Source organism: Schistocerca piceifrons, chromosome 5, assembly GCF_021461385.2.
Source record: "Schistocerca piceifrons isolate TAMUIC-IGC-003096 chromosome 5, iqSchPice1.1, whole genome shotgun sequence".
Lineage (NCBI taxonomy): Eukaryota > Metazoa > Arthropoda > Insecta > Orthoptera > Acrididae > Schistocerca > Schistocerca piceifrons.
In genome coordinates this window covers 446,804,157-446,823,888 of record NC_060142.1, presented here as the reverse complement: position 1 = coordinate 446,823,888, position 19,732 = coordinate 446,804,157, and positions in this window count along the sequence as shown.

Sequence of the window (19,732 nt, the reverse complement as noted above, 5' to 3'; positions counted from 1 at the left end):
GTGTGCGGTGTTGTGAGTCTAGAACGAGATGGCACACTCGTACAGAAAAACGACTTTGAAGTTCAGTTTTGCGAACGACTATACACGACCAAAGGCGCACGAGATTGAACGTTTCTTCAGAGAAGAGGTAAAAATCGATCCACAGGAAATCGTGGGAATCAATTTATCGCTCGTTTCAAGCGTCGTCTATGTCAAGCTTGTTGACGAGGCTGCTTGCGAAAGACTTCTACAACGATCACCGAACGGGTATCGTTTCTGTCATGCCGACGGGAATGTTGGTGCGGTTACAGTCGATCACGCGGGAATGGGGATCCGCACTATACGAGTCTTCGAACTTCCGTTTGAGGTCCCGTCTGAACTTGTTACCGACGCCTTTCGACCATACGGTACAGTTCTATGCCATGTGGCCGAAAAATGGATGAGTTTTACCACGTACCCCGTTTTAAATGGGGTGAGACAAATACGGATAGAACTGCGCAAGCACGTCCCCTCTTATTTGTACATAGGAGGTCGTCGAGCGATTATAATCTATGATGGGCAACCTCGCACTTGCTCGGGGTGCGGGAAAGAAGGTCACGTCCGCTCGGAATGCCTCCAGCGACGTTTAGTGCAAACTCCACGGGATGACGTTCAGGCGCCACAACCGACGACTGTCTTACCGTTGACCTTTGTGGAAGCCCTGAGAGGCGACGTGAGGGAGACTTCCGTTGGGCACCAGCAGCTGCCCCCTATAGAGAACATGGACACCAATGGACTGGAACTCCGACCACCGGTTCCACCACATCAGACACAGGACACCGCACAAGAGATGCAGCTGACGGCCGCTCCAGGCTCATCCGTGGTGGCTGCCAGTGCTTCCACCGAGAGCGTGATAGGCCCGGCCCAAGACGGAGGATACGCAATCCCAACAGCCGATGCGGAAGCAAGGCAACGGAAACAGCGTTCGCCGAAGAGAAGAAAGAAGCGTCGACTGACTTCTGCTGACGACAGCCATAGTCCCGAGGGGACAGTGGACGACGACGACAGTATCGACCTGAGACCAGTGGATTCAACAGATACCGAGATGTCGATGCAGGAACTACACAGCGACGAAAACTTGAACTCTCCTTCTGGTGACCGGAAGGCGGAAGTGGAGATGACAACTGTCCAACATCAGAGCGATGACAACGTTACCTCCCATCCTTCGACCAGTTCCGGAAATATGCTGGGGGACTGGGCGCAAGAAATGGACCAACAGGAACAGGATGAAAACGCGACGATTGAGGACAGTCCTGCCCAGAGGCCGGGAGGGGTCGGGAAATGTTGACCAACTTAGTGTGTTGAGGAGCGCCGGTGGTGCAGATGGACGCTTAATGACACCGCCCTACAACTGATGAACACAAGCCAGGCGTACCGCATTGCCACGATAAACATTAATGGCATACGGACACCGCTTAAAATTCAAATGCTGAAAGATATGTTACGCGCTGCGGACGTGGATATTGTACTCCTACAAGAAGTGCGTTTCACATCGCCGCCAGAGTTCTACGGTTACGAGGCACATTATTCAGTGCACGATGAAAGTGGATGCGGTGTGGCGATTCTCACCAGGGAAGGAATAGGAGTGGAGGACGTCAGGTCTCTCCCTTCGGCACGCGGCATAGCGATCACTATCGACGACGTTCGTTTCATCAATTTATACGCACCATCTGGCTCCACAAAACGAAGAGAAAGGGCGGCTTTTTACACCGAAGAGATAGCACCGTTGTTCGCTGGACGCTTTGATAACTGTATAGTGGGCGGCGACTTTGTGTCGTCGACAAAAAGGACCAAGTACCTCATTATGTGCCATGCATGGAACTGCGTGCGTTGATTACCGAAATGGCGCTTCTGGATACCTGGGAACTGCAGCATGGTGACAGACCGGGTTATACGTTTGTCACGGGACACTCGGCGAGTAGACTTGATAGAGTGTACGTGACACGAGCTCTACGGACGACGATACTGGATGCCGAAATCTGGCCAGCGGCTTTTACGGATCATATGGCGTACGTCTGTACGATTTCACTAACGCGTCAGAAGATATGGCGGAGTAAAGGTCACTGGAAAATGAATTGTGCACTTTTACGTGACACTGAATGTCACCGGTCGATAGAGGCGGCCTGGGAGACCTGCGTTCGGCGCCAACGAGCATACACCTCGGTTCTCCAGTGGTGGGTTAAATGCGCAAAACCAACGTTACGGCGAACGTTGATACGATACGGGCAGGACAAATCGCAGTGGACCCGCACAACGGCTGATTTTTATTTTACAGCCCTGAGGGAGCTGATGACCCAACAACCATCGCCGGAAAGACACACGGCCATGCGCAGGATAAAAGCCAAGTTATTACAGCTGACGAGACTAAGAATGGAAGGTATAATGGTCCGGGCGAGATTGGCGGACACAGTTGCTGCCGAAACCCCCTCCATGCACCACGTGGTACGTGAACGCCAACGACGACGCAGGACATTGATCAGGGAACTAATCTCTGAAACTGGCCAGCAAGTTGTGCACCAGCGTGATATTGCGCATGTGTTTACCGACTATTTCCGCCAGTTATATGGACCTGTCCATGTGAACCACGAGACACTACATGATGTCATCTCGGAAATGCCAGACAGAGGACCACCACTGGATGCAGAGACTTTCATCACAGCGATAACAGAGGACGAGCTGACAGACGCAATTGCCAGGGGGGCTCCGAACAAGTCCCCAGGACAGGACGGCTTCCCAATTGAATTTTACCGCGCCTTTGCATACCTCATGGGACGGACCTGGATTCAGATGTACAACGAACTCCTGTTACCGCAGACTGAGATACCTGCCGAATTCACGGAGGGTATCATCATCCCAATACCCAAACCACGCGGTGGCAAAAATCCGGGAGATTATAGACCACTCACTCTCTTGAACTGCGACTATAAGATTTTCGCGCGCATCCTTGGGGCTCGCCTACGGTCTTCACTTTCTGATAGACTCCTCATAGATCAAACTTGCCTCGGCGGTAAGAGCAACGTACATACGGCGCTCAGTGACTACCGAGATATCATCGCATTAGCAGCGGCATGCCGAGTGCGTGGGGCACTCGTCGCTATTGACTTCGATCATGCGTTCGACAGAGTGGATCATACCTTTTTGCATGCGGTGATGGGCAGATTGGGAATCCCACAGGCCTTCATCCTAGTGATCATGCGACTGTTACACGGCGTACGATCAAAGGTCTCGGTGAATGGGCGGGGCACTGACTACATTGTTATTTCAAGGTCAGTTCGTCAAGGTTGCTCCCTTTCGATATTTTTGTATGCAATGGCTTTGGAACCCTGTCTATATGGTCTCCGAAGACGGTTGGAGGGAGTGCCGTTGCCACAACTGACCTTTCATTGCCGCGCTTATGCTGACGATGTGATGCTGGTGGCACGGACCGGCGAAGAAGTACGTACGGCGTTGGCATGGATACAGCGATACGGGATGGCGGCAGGAAGCGTGCTTAATCTACAAAAATCACGCTGCATGAATGTCGGTCGAGGATTACAACCGGGGGAGGAAGGCCCGCTCATCTTAGTTAAGACCATAAAATGCCTAGGTATTACGTTCCGCACGGATGTGCAGCGGACAGCAGCGGATAACTACCGACGCATATTGAAGCTGATGCGGACAATGGTGCTGTTACAGAAATTAAGAGCGTTGGATATGATTCAGAGGGTGACCTATGTTAACGTATACCTAGCACCGTAGCGCATGTTCTGCCTTTAACGCGCACAATGGCATCACGGATACAAGCAACTTTCGGAACCTACGTGAGTGTGGGACACCTGTTTAAGATCCGATACACAACGCTTACGCTACCACCTGGAGAGGGTGGACTTGGTCTAGTTAACGTACATGAAAAGGCACGGGCGTTATTCGTCAGTACGATGTTCCGACAGTGGCGCGGTCAATTTCGCAATATCTCGGGTGCGTTGGCCGATGTACTAGCGCCCACTTCAATGCTGCCCCCAGTCGATGTGGGCCATATTTCACCGAAGCTGTCACATTTCAAGTCTTTCTTTTTGGAGCTTAGCTATGTCAGAGATTCCTTCCCAACAACACGACTACCGACGACGCGAGACGTATACCAACTCTTACTGCGCCGGTGCCCCAGGATACCCTGGAAAAGAAGTACCCAGACAAGAACTGGCGACAGATATGGCGCGTTATACGGAACGTTTACCTCCCAACGTCGGTACGCTCAACATGGTATGTGGTGATAAATAGGAAGTTCGCAACGAATCAACGGCGGCACGCGATTCATTTGGCAGACACTCCACCATGTTTAGGCTGCGCAACAGTGGACACTGATGAACATCGTTTAGCATGTAGTGGGACGGCTCTAGTGTGGCACTTGGCACAACAGATATTGGCGTTCCTGTTACGCTCCGCCCCTCACACAATTTCATCAGACACACTTTTTTTCCCCCAAGCATCTTATTTCCCGGTCCAAAAAACCAATGCAGTGACATGGGTGCGGGGAATGGTGGTGGGCTACGTGTATAAAGAATCGGAAAAGGACAAAACTGATTTTTGGCATTTTCTCCTAGATGGACACACGAAGCTGCTACAGCATAAGAAATATAGGCAAGACTTCGCTAATTACTTGCGACGTACATTTACCGACCCGCCGGCCAGATGGGGTGTGACGGGTGAGAGATGAGATAGACGAAGAAGCCGAGATAGACATCGATCACACTTACGGACCCTTAGTTAATTTCGAGAAGACGACCCAGTCTTACACCAACGTCTGGAGAACGAGTCGATAGATGGCTCTCTTGCTCTATCGAACGTCGGGTCGTGAGCAGGTGTCGCCCCCGACACGAATTTCATTTCATTGCTACAGGAGACTGTTTCTTTTGTATTTGTACTATCCGCATTGTCTTCATGTCTTTCATTTGGGTATTTTCAGTTTTATTCATTTCCTTAATTAATTAATTTTCTAATTAGCCACTATTTGTCGACATATGGACTTTGTAGACACTCTTTATGCGATAGTACAACAACATGTATGTCAGCAAAGGTGGTAAGCCTGACATTGGATACAAACAAAAAAAAAAAAAAAAAGGCATGGATAGAGAAAAAAAAGGCGCTGCAGTCTGGAACCGCCAGACCGCTACGGTCGTAAAAAAAAAAAAAAAAAAAAAAAAGGTAGCTGACTGGTCAGCATGACGGATTGACGTCCTAGGGGCCCGGGTTCGATTCCCGGCTGGGTCGGTGATTTTCTCCGCTCAGGGACTGGGTGTTGTGATGTTTTCATCATCATTTCATCCCCATCTGGCGCGCAGGTCGCCCAATGTGGCGTCGAATGTAAAAAGACCTGCGCCAAGGCCGCCGGACCCGCCCTGCAAGGTGCCCCCCCCCCCCCCCCCCCCCAGCCAATAACTCCAAACTCTCATTTCCACTTTTTTCCTGTAGAGCGAGGGACTTTTGAGTAGATACCATGCGATCTGGTAGTGGGGCAGAGCGAGTCTCAGTTGAGGATACTTAGAAGCGGGTTCCTAGTTCCGGCATTTGCACTACAATCGCGGGAAAACTCCTGAAAACCTTGATGGGGGATGGGAACTATCTTTAATTCTGGAACAATATGCCCCATAAATGTAGAATACGCGAAAGAGTATTTCTTTACAGGCATACAGAGTAAGGTCGACGAGTTACGCGATACATACAGTGGGTTTATGTCGCTACCAACGGCAGTCGATGTTTTGCAGTCACTTTGTTTCTTGTTTCCCATGCTCTACTCCAGAGAATACAGCGGGCTATTTCAGATCCGGCCCAATGCAGACTTGCGGTTCTTCTCACCAAATTACCAGGCCAGCTGGTAGTTGTACAGAGGGGTATCTAACAGATACATCTTCTTCTTTGATTTGAACTGCGATAGTGGAATAACCAGTACGCAATATCAAATTTCACTGAAACCTAACAGACATATCTTCTGAAGTAATAACGAAATAAGAGCTCTAAGAACGGGTGTATTAACGCAATTCAGATATATTCGACTGAACGCAAGGCGTATCGAAAGTCACCAAACTCACTCTTATCCGTTTCATTGTAATCTTCATTTCTACACAGAGAAAGGAAAAACTGAGTGTAACGGAGGACAGCGATTTGTTCCACACAGGTTCAAGACGTAAAAAAAAGTCTTTCGAAGTCACCTTCCTCGCAGCAACTATTTTCGGTTTGAAACGTGACAGACGGTTATCTTGATAAACAACGCGCACGCTTTCTGTTCCTATCCTGCGTCCCACAAACATCGGGCTATTTGAAGAAGATACAGCAGTTTACCGCTGAGGCAACGACCTCTTACCCACTCGTAACAAAATCCGACTCGTATTTGTGAAGCAAAGATGGCTAACACATGGAAGGAGGCACGAGGCCCCTTGTATGTCAAAACTGTTACAGCGCAAAAACTGTTATCTCCTCGCCCACACGCCCCACGTGTTCAGCTGAAATGTTTCATTATCGGGCGCGTGCTGTTGTAGGTGTTTAATAGCACATAAACATCGGGAAGTACACGCAAGTAGTTACAACAGGGAGTTATTAACCGAACAGCTCATAAAGCTATACGTCTTCAATGGGCCAAACAGCACAAAAACTGTGCAGTAACTGGCTGAAGGCACGTGTAATATCGTCCGACAGGTCATAGTTTTGCCTGTGCATAACGATACCTATTGTCACTTGCTTTTAAACTGAATTTTTGTTGTTGTTTCTAACAAAAGACGTTTTAGTCATCTTCAGTCGTCTGCAAAGAAATAAAAGAAATATTTGTTTCACTGTAAATACCTTGTTTTTAAGCTACAAAGTGTTTCAATGAAACAGTATGTAGTTAAAAAAAAAGAATCTCTAGCTTAGCAAAAATTATTTATTTTATTTTCTGTAGAGCTCGGAAGGTGCTACAACAGTTATGTGAAACGCTTTTGGTTGGAATAATAATAATAATAACACAGCTACAAAAGGTGAATAAATTATTATTCTAACCTACAAAATGAACACCATTAAAATAAAGAGATGAATAGAGAATGAGGATCAGGATTTATGTAGCTTATTCTACCACAGAGAGTATATTCATTACATTTTAACAAGACTCGTTTTATTAAATACTTAGCGGAAGCATCACATCAAGGAAAAGGTAATAAACCGTACAAAGAGTGGTGAAGAGTAAACTATTCACCTGTTGACCGCTGACAAGAATATTGAAACTCCGTCTTTACAAGACAATTGTGCAACCAGTCGTAACATATGGGGCCGAGACATGGGCACCGAGCAAGAACATGAAAAAAAAGTATTACCTGTGAAAAGTACGTGCTTAAAAGTATTTTTGGACCAGTCTTTGAGCGTGGAAACTTGAAACAAAGAAGAGACACAGAAATCCATGCACTGCACAATGAGCCGTACGTAACAGGTAATATGAAGCAGGAGAATAGAATGGGTTTCCTAAAAGGAAAACCACAACAAACATTAACAGTAATTTGGGAGATAAAGATTGGTAGAACAATAGGGGTGGAATCGGTTGGTGTATAAGAAGAAAATGAATAGTTTTAGTACTGAATCCTGCAGAAGACATCACATTGCAGTGCTCTTGTCGGGTAGTAGGTGATTTCCTGAAATGTGAGAATCTAAGTCAACATACAGCTCAGGTAAGACTGAAATCAATTGAATGGCATTCCCTTGATTCCTTAACTCCTAGTCAATTTAACAACATATCGTGTCATACACATTCTAAATCCGTTTTGTCACAGAAGATAAGAATCAGACACAGGTTTTTCAATACTGTCAACCATCCCGTGCAAGAATACACTACTGGCCATTAAAATTGCTACACCACGAAGATGATGTGCTACAGACGCGAAATTTAACCGACAGGAAGAAGATGCTGTGATATGCAAATGATTAGCTTTTCAGAGCATTCACACAAGGTTGGCGCCGGTGGCGACACCTACAACGTGCTAACATGAGGAACGTTTCCAACCGATTTCCCATACACAAACAGCAGTTGACCGGCGTTGCCTGGTGAAACGTTGTTGTGATGCCTCGTGTAAGGAGGAGAAATGCGTACCATCACGTTTCCGACTTTGATAAACGTCGGATTGTACGAGTAGCCTATCGCGATTGCGGTTTATCGTATCGTGACACTGCTGCTCGCGTTGGTCGAGATCCAATGACTGTTAGCAGAATATGGAATCGGTGGGTTTAGGACGGTAATACGGCCTCGTATCATTAGCAGTCGAGATGACAGGCATCTTATCCGCATGGCTGGAACGGTTTGTGCAGCCACGTCTCGATCCTTGAGTCAACAGATGGGGACGTTTGCAAGACAACAACCATCTGCACGAACAGTTCGACGACGTTTGCAGCAGCATCGACTATCAGCTCGGAGACCATGGCTGCGGTTACCTTTGACGCTGCATCACAGATAGGAGCGCCTGCGATGGTGTACTCAACGACAAACCCGGGTGCACGAATGGCGAAACGTCATTTTTTCGGATGAATCAAGGTTCTGTTCACAGCATCATGATGGTCGCATCCGTGTTTGGCGACATCGCAGTGAACGCACATTGGAAGCGTGTATTCGTTATCGCCATACTGGCGTATCACCCGGCGTGTTGGTATGGGGTGCCATTGGTTACACGTCTCGGTCACCTCTTGTTCGCATTGACCGCACCTTGAACAGTGGGCGTTACATTTCAGATGTGTTATGACCAGTGGCTCTACCCTTCATTCGATCCCTGCGAAACCCATTCATTTCAGCAGGATAATGCACGGCCGCATGTTGCAGGTCCTGTACGGGCCTTTCTGGATACAGAAAATGTTCGACTGCTGCCCTGGCCAGCACATTCTCCAGATCTCGCACCAATTGAAAACGTCTGGTCAATGGTGGCCGAGGAACTGGCTCTTCACAATACGCCAGTCTCTACTCTTGATGAACTGTGGTATCGCATTGAAGTTGCATGGGCAGCTGTACCTGTACACGCCATCCTAACTCTGTTTGACTCAATGTCCAGGTGTATCGAGGCCGTTATTACGGCCAGAGGTGGTGGTTCTGGGTACTGATTTCTCAGCATCTATGCACCCAAATTGGGTGAAAATGTAATCACATATCAGTTCTAGTGTAATACATTTGTCCAATGAATACCCGTTTATCATCTGCATTTCTTCTTGGAGTAGCAATTTTAATGGTCAGAAGTTGTTGTTGTCTGCACGACTAAAATTGATCTGTGAATGCACAAGTGTCTGCTAAGAAGAAATACCTGTCAATTTTTCACATGGAAACTCTTCAATCTTTTTTAAACAAAACAAACGTTATTAACATTCTACATCTTTCTCCTTCATGGCTACATATATGCAACCTTCTGCTTCTAGAGGTCTCCGAATTGTAGCGTGTAACATTGCGATGTGTAACGTAACTATGTCGGCGAGCTGTAATCGAGTTTCGAATTAGAAGAGTTCTCCTCCAGCATGACAACGCCGGACTGCCAGACCATACACGAGCGGTGTGACATCTATGACAATCGGACGCCTTGTGTTCATTGTCATCGATCATCCTCTATACAGTCGCCACTTGGCCCCATCCGATTTTCATTTGTTTACAGACTTTAAAGAACACCTTAGAGGACTCCACTTTGATAGTGACGAAGCGGTAAAAGTAGACATCGGCTTGTGACCCGACAGTAAGTCAGACATTCCTACAGTGACGGTAACAGCAAACTCGTCTCTCGTCGGGAGAAATGCGTTCGTCACCAGGGTGACTATCATGAGAAATAAATACGTAGTCACGAAGAATAAAGATGTAGAATGTTAATAGCGTTCGTTTTACTTAAAAAGCTTTAAGAGTTGTAGTACAAAAAATTCGAAGGCATTACTTGTCAGCACGCCTTCGTATTAGATAGGATGAATCTTACTTACGTTTAAGAACTCCGAAGCGAAGTAATTTAATAGAATACTCATGGAACCGCAAATGGCTGGAAATAATGTACCCCAAAGGGCATGTGACGTCACCAGATGATGTACCTCGCTGCAGGTGCAGCGGTAGAGCCTATCCGTCTGTCACACCTGACCATCCCAACCCAGGTCAAGTAAGTATTCACGTCGATGTGTGGCTCCTGCCGTAAGAGAGCAACATCAGCACGTGAGGCTCAGGTTTCGAGGCTTGCGTCTGGCAGGCAGTATTTTTTTAGATTGCGTTAGGTAATTACGCCTTCACACGGAGGTAATATTTATTATTTTATTTAGCGGCTCCCGGTCTCCACTGGCTAATTGCAATGTACAGTGCAACAGAAACCTGCTCTAATGCGTCATAAGTTAATTGCATCGCTACCAGTAAATGACCTATGTATCTTTTACTAAAAAAAAGTATGTAGACAACAAAAAGATGAAACAAAAGGAAAGAAACACAAAATAAGAACAGATTTTGCTTGGTTATAGTAACGTTTACGACAGATCACATTTAAAAAAAGATGCTTGGAAACAGAGTAGCCTAGCGAACGGATGTGTAGCACTGACCCGTACCGGCGAGGGTACGATCAGCAAACCCAGTCGCTGCACGTACGGTGGTGTATGTCACCCGCTGACGTCACATGTTCAACATTTGCTGCCAAGGTTTTGCATTTGCAGTTCCATGAGCCTTGTATTAAATTACTTGTTTCAGTGTCGTCTACGTCGCTTCACCCGTTTTTAACTCTTAATAAGTATCACCCGCCGGCCGAAGTGGCCGTGCGGTTAAAGGCGCTGCAGTCTGGAACCGCAGGACCGCTACGGTCGCAGGTTCGAATCCTGCCTCGGGCATGGATGTTTGTGATGTCCTTAGGTTAGTCAGGTTTAACTAGTTCTAAGTTCTAGGGGACTAATGACCTCAGCAGTTGAGTCCCATAGTGCTCAGAGCCAGCCAAGTATCACCCTATACATTGGTCCCGGAGAATTCGCAGCAACCCTAGTGCATACATCGTTTGAAAAATCTAAAACCACAATAAACGTTATCTCTCTCTCTCTCTCTCTCTCTCTCTCTCTCTCTCTCTCTCCCTCTCTCCCTCCTCCTCCTTTAACACTGAGCGAGGTGACGCAATCCAAAGGCACTGGACTTGCTCTCAGGAGAACTGTTGGTGAATCTCCCTTCTAGGCATCCAGCTTTAAGATTCCTCTAAACGAGTTACGTTAGATGCAGGGAGAGCACCTTTGAACAAGAAGACATCATTGTCGAATCCAAATTGATGCCAAGTCACTAACGACTTCATCGTGACAAGACGATGAACGTTAATCCTTATTCACTTTCCTAAAACATAGCTTCTACAGAAGAGTTCAGCTACAATGTGCGCTTGAAACACGCTTATCGAGAACTTCGTAAAAAGTTAAAAATGTCGACAGGGTGGAAGCAAAGTACAGATGTCTGTGTTAGCATTTATGTTCCAGTCTATGAGATTACGCCAGATAAGGTCGGTGAATACCACGTTATATACGACTGCATTTCACGTCAAATTCTTTTGCGCTGTCACTGATATCTGGCTTCAGCGTCACGGATATGAACTTCTTGATACTAGCGCTCGTGCAGCTGGAGTCAAGTCAAATGAGAAATGTCCCCAACGTTGTCAGTTGACTGTATATAACACAATTTTTTGTAGCGTCATGTCAAAGACCACGAGAGCAACCAGAGAGAACAACTAGATGAAGATGATGTGACAGACGTAACACTGATGAGGAACTTTTGAATGAAGTGTCGGGAAAAGTTTGAGACGTGGAAGCTGTTTCATTGGGCGTAGGCGCTATCTCACAACCAGCTGCTTGTAAAATGTTTATTATCTATTTGACAAAATAGCTATGGTGAATTTTAACATCATAAGCAGAACGGACAAGCCTTCAAGGACGGTTCGGTTACGAGTGACTGCAGTGGCACCGAAGCAAAAGGAGGCAGAAAAGACAAATTTTCCCACTATCCGTAGAGGGCCGCGGAGAGAGAGGAAGACAAAAAATGCCGAATAACACATCTGAGTTTTATCACAAAAATATAGTTCTGAAATAACGTTTTTAAAGAAAATAAGTAGTCTCAGACTTGTTAACTAAGCAACTTCATACTCTTAACATAAAAAACTACGAAAAAGGTTGTCGTTACATATGTTGCAAAAAAACGTAAGAGAATAGTCGTCTTTGAAATTTCAAAATACCGTGTTTTTGACTTAATACGTTCTCTGGTATGTCTGCTTTATTTCCAAGTATGCCAGAAATTCCGTTATCGAGCAGCGAGCGGAGCAGCGGATGACAAAAGCTGCCAAGTGACCCACAGGATCACCATGGCCATGAAGAAGATGGAGGGGGAACTCCTTTTGGACCTGGAAGGACTGCTGTGTGGTCCAAGGATCCCTGACCGGAGGTATATTTAACTACAAATGAAGTGACCCAAGATTTGAAACACATTTGTCTCGAAGCCGTATTTTTCACGCTGGCGGGAAACAACTTCAGAGCGGTAGACACGATTTTGATCGGAATTCGATGCCGGTGTTGTAAACTGAAATCTCTATAAGCGATGACTTCAAAACCCTATTTCCGGTGCATTCTTTTGTCTGGATGTTGTGAGCGCAGAAAATGACGTTTGTTTCATAGTTGGAACAATATTTTTCAGTTATCTTATGTATGCTGATTGAAAGTATGTTGAAGCTGACTTCTGCAAAATTATTTTCTTACGGTCAAATGGCAGGGCTTCGGGTTGGCCCATGTTCCGACTCCAAGGGGTCCTTCCACCTAGTGCAGCACTTACAGGGAGAGTGTGGACACCGAAATTATTATTTAAGGGCAAACTGCAAGGAATGAGATTTGGCGTTATTTTTTATTTTACTTGAAAAAAAATTAAGAAACTCATCTATTTTTCATGCGTTCAAAGAAGACTCCCCCTTAAATGAACCTCCGCCTCACATTCTGTAACATGTATACCCCTATCTTTAATCGTCTAAAGGACTGAAATACCTTTTGTGTATCTACAGTATCGAAATCTGGCTGCTTTACAATAAGCCTATTCCATGTATGTGACTCACACCAGGCTGCACAAATTCCCATTCTGACTCACATTTAGTTATTCGCAGTTTCAAAGAACATATATGCTAAAACTTTTCCCTAATTCACTCGCAGTTTCAAAGAACATACATACTAAAACTTTTCCCTAATTCACTCACGCAGCAATAAATCCAAGATAATATTATGAAACATGTTGAAAAAGTAATTACTTTTTGGTAGCTGAAATCGTTGCTTTACACTGTTAAACAAAATGGTGTTTCATTAATTACTGTCAACAGATATTGATTGAAGTTGTTGTACGATATATTTATAAAATCATTGAAGCGTATGAATGTTGAATGTAACGGGAAGTTATAACCTTTAGTTTTTCAGGTAATTTGAAATATTTCCTAAATTTCTTCAAATAGTTGTAAAATAGTTGATTATTGTTGTTCTGAAAGACTCCATAAAATTTTATGTCGGTTGGTGTGAGAAAAGTCTGTATTCATTCCCAAGCTGATGTGTAATTTAAACAATCTGCAAAGCGTACGTCACCAGCCTAGGTCTGCAACAGCAAGTGATAGTGCCAAAGAATATCGCTACGCCATAAATGCCAATAATCTCTCTCTCTCTGTAATCTTATTCGGCTCCTACGTCTCTGCACTATATGCAGCGCTACTGTGAACAATGTATTTACAGTCGGTAAGTACCGTCTTTTTTATGTTCCTATTACAGAGATCAGAGTAGAGTTGTATTACATTTTTCCCTTGGGCATTTTAGCTATTAATATATCAACTGTGTTTCTGGAATTGGATGACAGCAATACTAGATACTGTACCTGCACTGAGGTAACAAAAGTCATGGGATAACTCCTAATATCGGGTCCTCCTTTTGCCAGGCGTAGTGTAGCATCTCGACATGGCATGGACCTAACATGTCGTCGGACGTCCCCTGCAGAAATATTCAACCATGCTGCCTACTTCTATACCTGTCCACAATTGTGGAACTGTTGCCCTGTGTAGGAGTTTGTGCGCGGACTGACCTCTCGATAATGTACTATAAATGTTCGATGGGATTCGTGTCGGGCGATCTGGGTGTCCAAATCATCTGCTTGATGCGTTCAGAATGATCTTTAAACCAATCGTGAACAACTGCGGCCTGGTGACATGGGCAATTTCATCCAAAAAACACAATCGTTATTTGGGTCCATTAAGTCCGCGAATTCCTGCAAATGGTCTCCATGTGGCCGAGCATAACTATTTCCAGCCTATGATCGTTTCAGTTGGACCAAAGGACCCAGTCCATACCATGTAAATGCAGCCCACACCGTTGTGGGGCCACCACCAGCTTGCTCATTGCCTTGCTGACAGCTTGGGTGCATGGCTTCGTGGGGTCTGAGCCACAGTCAAACCCCATTATCAGCTCTTACCAATCAGGACTCATGTGACCAGACCACGGTTTTCCAGTCATCTAGGGTCGGTCGTCTGCTGCCATAGCCTATTAACGCCAAATTTCGGAGCACGTCGCACGTCCCACATTGATTTCTGCAGTGTTGCTTGTCTGTCAGCAATGACAACTTGCGTAGGTTACATGTGTTTCGTCACGCGCTCATAACTGAATTTCCATGTTTTGGAATCAGCGCAAAGCCTCTGGGGTTGCTAGCACGGTACCTTCTTCAGTACCGTGGTATACTCCCGACAGTCGCTGACACTGTAATCTATAATCTGGCTTGAAGCTCCACAGCCACAATTTGGGTTGGGAACCCCTTTTTCCATCTGTGGAGTGCCTCTTTGCAGCTGCTGTGGCCCTTCTGGATTCGATTCACGTGAGTCTAGGTCTCGCACGGTAGATGAGATCCGCTTGCAAGATAAAGTTGTTCACGTCCGTCGCAGTCTTTAAACTACACATGTCTCCCAGATAGTGCTAAATGGACAACACAGTACATGCAGTCGAACCACGTACTGGATCTGCTGGCAGTCGCACACAGTGTCTCATCAACGAAACAGCAGAAACAGTTCTTCTCAGAGTTCATTAAGCAGCGGTAAAGGACCAGCTATCCGACTTCTCCAGCACAATGTCGAAAGCGTCAGTAAGGGAGATTGTGACTACTTGTTAAATGTAGCCATGTACTGCAATTGTACGAAAAGTGAACGTAATCGTACATCCACTCAATGTATGTGTTGTGTACATGCTTCCGCGTAGTCAGCACGTACTCAATTTTCCCACTAGAGCGCGCCCCGCTAAGCACAACAGCGCAGGCGCAGCGCTCGTCCGTCTCCGCACTACGAGATGGCGCTGCCATAGAGACGGACCAAATTCTGCTTCCGACGATCCTCGTATTAATATGTAACGCAGCCAATGAGATTGCTGCTAATGTAGAACCTTTTCTCCTCGCGGATCACACTCAGGCAGTGATACATGAAGGCACGAGGTATTATAACGAGTGTACAAACCTCCAATTAGTCAGTCTGCATTTGCCTGCACCAGTCTGTAACAGTCTGCATTTGTCTGCAACAGTCTGTACGAGTTCTACATTTGTCTGTACCAGTCTATAGCCAAGTTTCAGTCTGCGCCTGATAAGATTACCATATTCCTGTACATAGCCATGAAGATAAATGTATAGACACTTTTGTCAAGTATCAGAGATATATGTGAGAATAAGATTAACGTACCAACACCAAAGGAACTTCAGATTGTCAATTGTAAATAGCATCCAGAACCAAGTTAAGTAATTTTTATGCTTGTTATTATTTTAATAAATGTGTATGAAAATTAATCAAGTTCTGTTTAAAGTTGGTCACTGTCAATCTGCTACTCTAAGCGTGCAAGTGGCATTTCTATCGTCTGACCTAACAGCAGAACATAAACACGCCACGATAAGACCATGAGACATATTGCTGACACTCTCCTACTTCGTTAGAGCGACAAGTCAAATAATCTGCTGGTGTGTGTACTGAAGGTCTTACGGTACGCTCACCACAGTATGCTTCCCGTGAAAAATGTAAAGGGCCAGCTGTGACCCACGCTGCTTCAGGCCAGCTTATTAATCATCTGAGCTATGTCTGATAAAGCTGACTTTGGGCCCCTCAGTAGTATGCCTGTATCATAAGAAACCATTATGGTTTCTGAACCGTCTGCTTCATCTGCCCCTACGAAACTACCATGAGCTGCCCCCTTCCTCCATCACCTCTTAGGTCAAAAAGCGACCACATGGCACTCGGATTTCTTCAATTCTTTTTTTATATTTACTGTCGTGTACCAAGTCATACACAACAGTAAGGAGAGGTGGGCTACAGAATGGAACAACAACTGTTGTCGTAAAAAAGCTGGACAGGACCAGAAATGATTAGTGAACAAGTTACTTAACTTGTATTTTTCCAAATACTCATTACAATAGATGCAACAATAAATAGAGTCCAGCTGATACAATGGCAACAATGAAGATGTAGGAGCCGCCGGTCATCCTGTATCACAGCAGCAGAGAGCGCTCGTGGTACCGAGCCACTAGAGGTATGGCTCAGTGGGCATGCTCCATTGGGTCCGGCGGATCCCGCACGGCCACTACCAGCGTCTCACAGAAACTTGCAGTTCCGTTGTTACGACGCCGATTTGGTGGTATCGATACATGACACACATTTACAGTACGTGATATTCACCATTCAAATGTCAACCACTTCAAGCCGTTTAATGCAACTCTCAAAAATCCTAGAAAACATCGACTTCGAAGTTTTCCGAGCGTCCTCAGTACCTTGGAGTGAAGGCAGTACTCCGAATGGTAGCGTGGCGCTGTTTCAGAATGTTCACTACCGTGTAGGCGGCATGGATTGAGTTCCTGGCTATAGTAAACTTTTAAAGAAAAATGCATCTTCCACGAGCATATCTGTGAAGATTAAGATGAAAGAAAAAATTTAATCTGTATTTTTTTTAAATTCAAACAGGCCATATTAACAATCTTTTATAAACGATGGGTAATTAAGAATTTATATTTAAAATGAATACTGAATTTTTAGTTCCATTTGTAATTATAAATAAAAAGATGTGCATTTTTCACGAAAATAACAATTAGAAATTTTTTTGAAGGATATCATCCTTACGCCAGTGACTGTTATAAGTTCTTATAACACAATTGCAGTTTCGGCCTTAGGCCATTATCAAGTGCTGATATTATGGCTTTAAGCCATGTCAACGTAATGTAAGCTGACACATTTGTATGTCGTTGTCATTACCGTTAAATACAAATGTGTCAGCTTACATTACGTTGATATGGCTTAGTCATAATGATAATGGCCTAAGGGTGAAATTGCTATAGTGTAATAAAAACTTATAACAGTCACTGGCGTAAAGATGATGTCCTTAAAAAAAATTTCATGACTGTGAATCCCAGCTACACGCTTATTCAACAATTACATACTCGCTAATTAGCCTGTAATTGAAGGAATTCGTATTTAAATTATGTAGGTATTAGAACAACGCAAAGCACGAAAAAAATAATGACCGAAGGAAGACTCGAACCAGCTTTGTTTTCTTGCATTTTACCCTTCTCGGAAATACTGGTAGACCATCCATCTTTGTTCAGTAGCTGCGTCGGCTGAGAATCGAACTCCACCACGATGCAAGTGAGCATTCTAGCATAGCGCTACGCTGCATTTTCCTTGACATCCGAAAGGCGTTCGATACAGTTCGGCACTGTTGCCTGATAAACAAAGTAAGAGCCTACGGTACATCAGGCCAGCTTTGTGGCTGGATTGAAGAGTTTGTAGCAAACAGAACACAGCATGTTGTTCTCAATGGAGAGACGTCTACAGATTTTAAAGTAACCTCTGGCGTGCCACAGGGGAGTGTTCTGGGACCATTGCTTTTCACAATATATATAAATGACCTAGTAGATAGTGTCGGAAGTTCCATGCGGCTTTTCGCGGATGATGCTATAGCATACAGAGAAGTTCCAGCATTAGAAAATTGCAGCGATATGCAGGAAGATCTACAGCGGATAGGCACTTGGTGCAGGCGTGGCAACTGACCATTAACATAGACAAATCTAATGTATTGCGAATACATATAAAGAGGGATCGTTTATTGCATGATTATATGATAGCGGAACAAACACTGGTAGTAGTTACTTCTGTAAAATATCTGGGAGTATGCGTACGGAACGATTTGAAGTGCAATAATCATATAAAATTAAATTGTTGGTAAGGCGGGTGCCAGGTTGAGATTCGTTGGGAGAGTCCTTAGAAAATGTAGTCCATCAACAAAGGAGGTGACTTACAAAACACTCGTTCGACTTATACTTGAGTATTGCGCATCAGTGTGGGATCCGTACCAGGTTGGGTTGACAGAGGAGATACAGAAGATCCAAAAAAAGACCGGTGCGTTTCGTCACAGGGTTATTTGGTAAGTGTGATAGCGTTACGGAGATGTTTAGCAAACTCAAGTGGCAGGCTCTGCAAGATAAGCGCTCTGCATCGCGGTGTAACTTGCTGTCCAGGTTTCGAGAGGGTACGTTTCTGGATGAGGCATCGAATATATTGTTTCCCCCTACTTATACCTCCCGAGGAGATCACGAATGTAAAATTAAGAGAGATTCGAGCGCCCACGGAGGCTTTCCGGCAGTCGTTCTTCCCACGAGCCATACGTAACTGGAACAGGAAAGGGAGGTAATGACCGTTCAAAAAAAATGGCTCTGAGTACTATGGGACTTAACTTCTGAGGTCATCAGTCCCCTAGAACTTAGAACTACTTAAACCTAAATAACCTAAGCACATCACACACATCCATGCCCGAGGCAGGATTCGAACCTGCGACCGTAGCGGTCGCGCGGTTCCAACTGTAGCGCCTAGAACCGCTCGGCCACTCCGGCCGGCGCGGTAATGACCGTGGCACGTAAAGTGCCCTCCGCCACACACCGTTGGGTGGCCTGCGGAGTATAAATGTAGATGCAGAAATAGTGGTCTTAGTTTACATTATGTAAACCACTCGGAAAACTTGAAAGTCGATTTTCGGTAGAATTTTTGAAAGTTGCGTGGAACTGCTTTGGGAAATTGATGTTTGCGATCTGAACTTCACGTACAATGCACGCAAAAAGTTAAAAAATTCCAACTACCGTGTCGTCTCCTTGTCAGATCCTCGGTGCGCTCTCGGTGCCTAGCGAGTGCTGTGATCGACGAATCGATCTGATTTGCACCGTGGCCCCGAGCAACAGCAGTTGCTGTGTACTGCCCTCACTTGCCGGTGCTGCGTTCATCCGAAACGCAAGACGCGCAGTCTGCCGCCTTATCTGCGGCACCTGATAGTCCGCCGCCGGCGATAGCGGGCCACGTGTCGAGGTCACGCTCGGCCGCCGCCGTCAGCTGCCCGCTGGCCCACTCGTCACCTTCGGCGACCTCTGGGCCGCCTCCCAGCGGTAGCAACGACAGCTCGGTTGATCAACAGCGGGAGGCACCCACGCGCCCTCCGAGCTCACAGATCACGCACGAAGTAAAAGCTGATGGACGGTTGAGCTGCGCGGGCGTATCACATCGGCGATAAGCGATGGCTCTCCGTCCTGATTAGCAGCGCTCCATCTCCCGAGCGCGTGTAAGGCGCCCTCAAATAAACTGCGCGAGAGCCTGTTGAGATATCTCGATGTCATTGATCTCTCGAGAGTGCTGTTGACCGTTCATGCTTTCGAGTGTTGTGACATTGTCGCTGGAGATTTAAGGTCTACCTA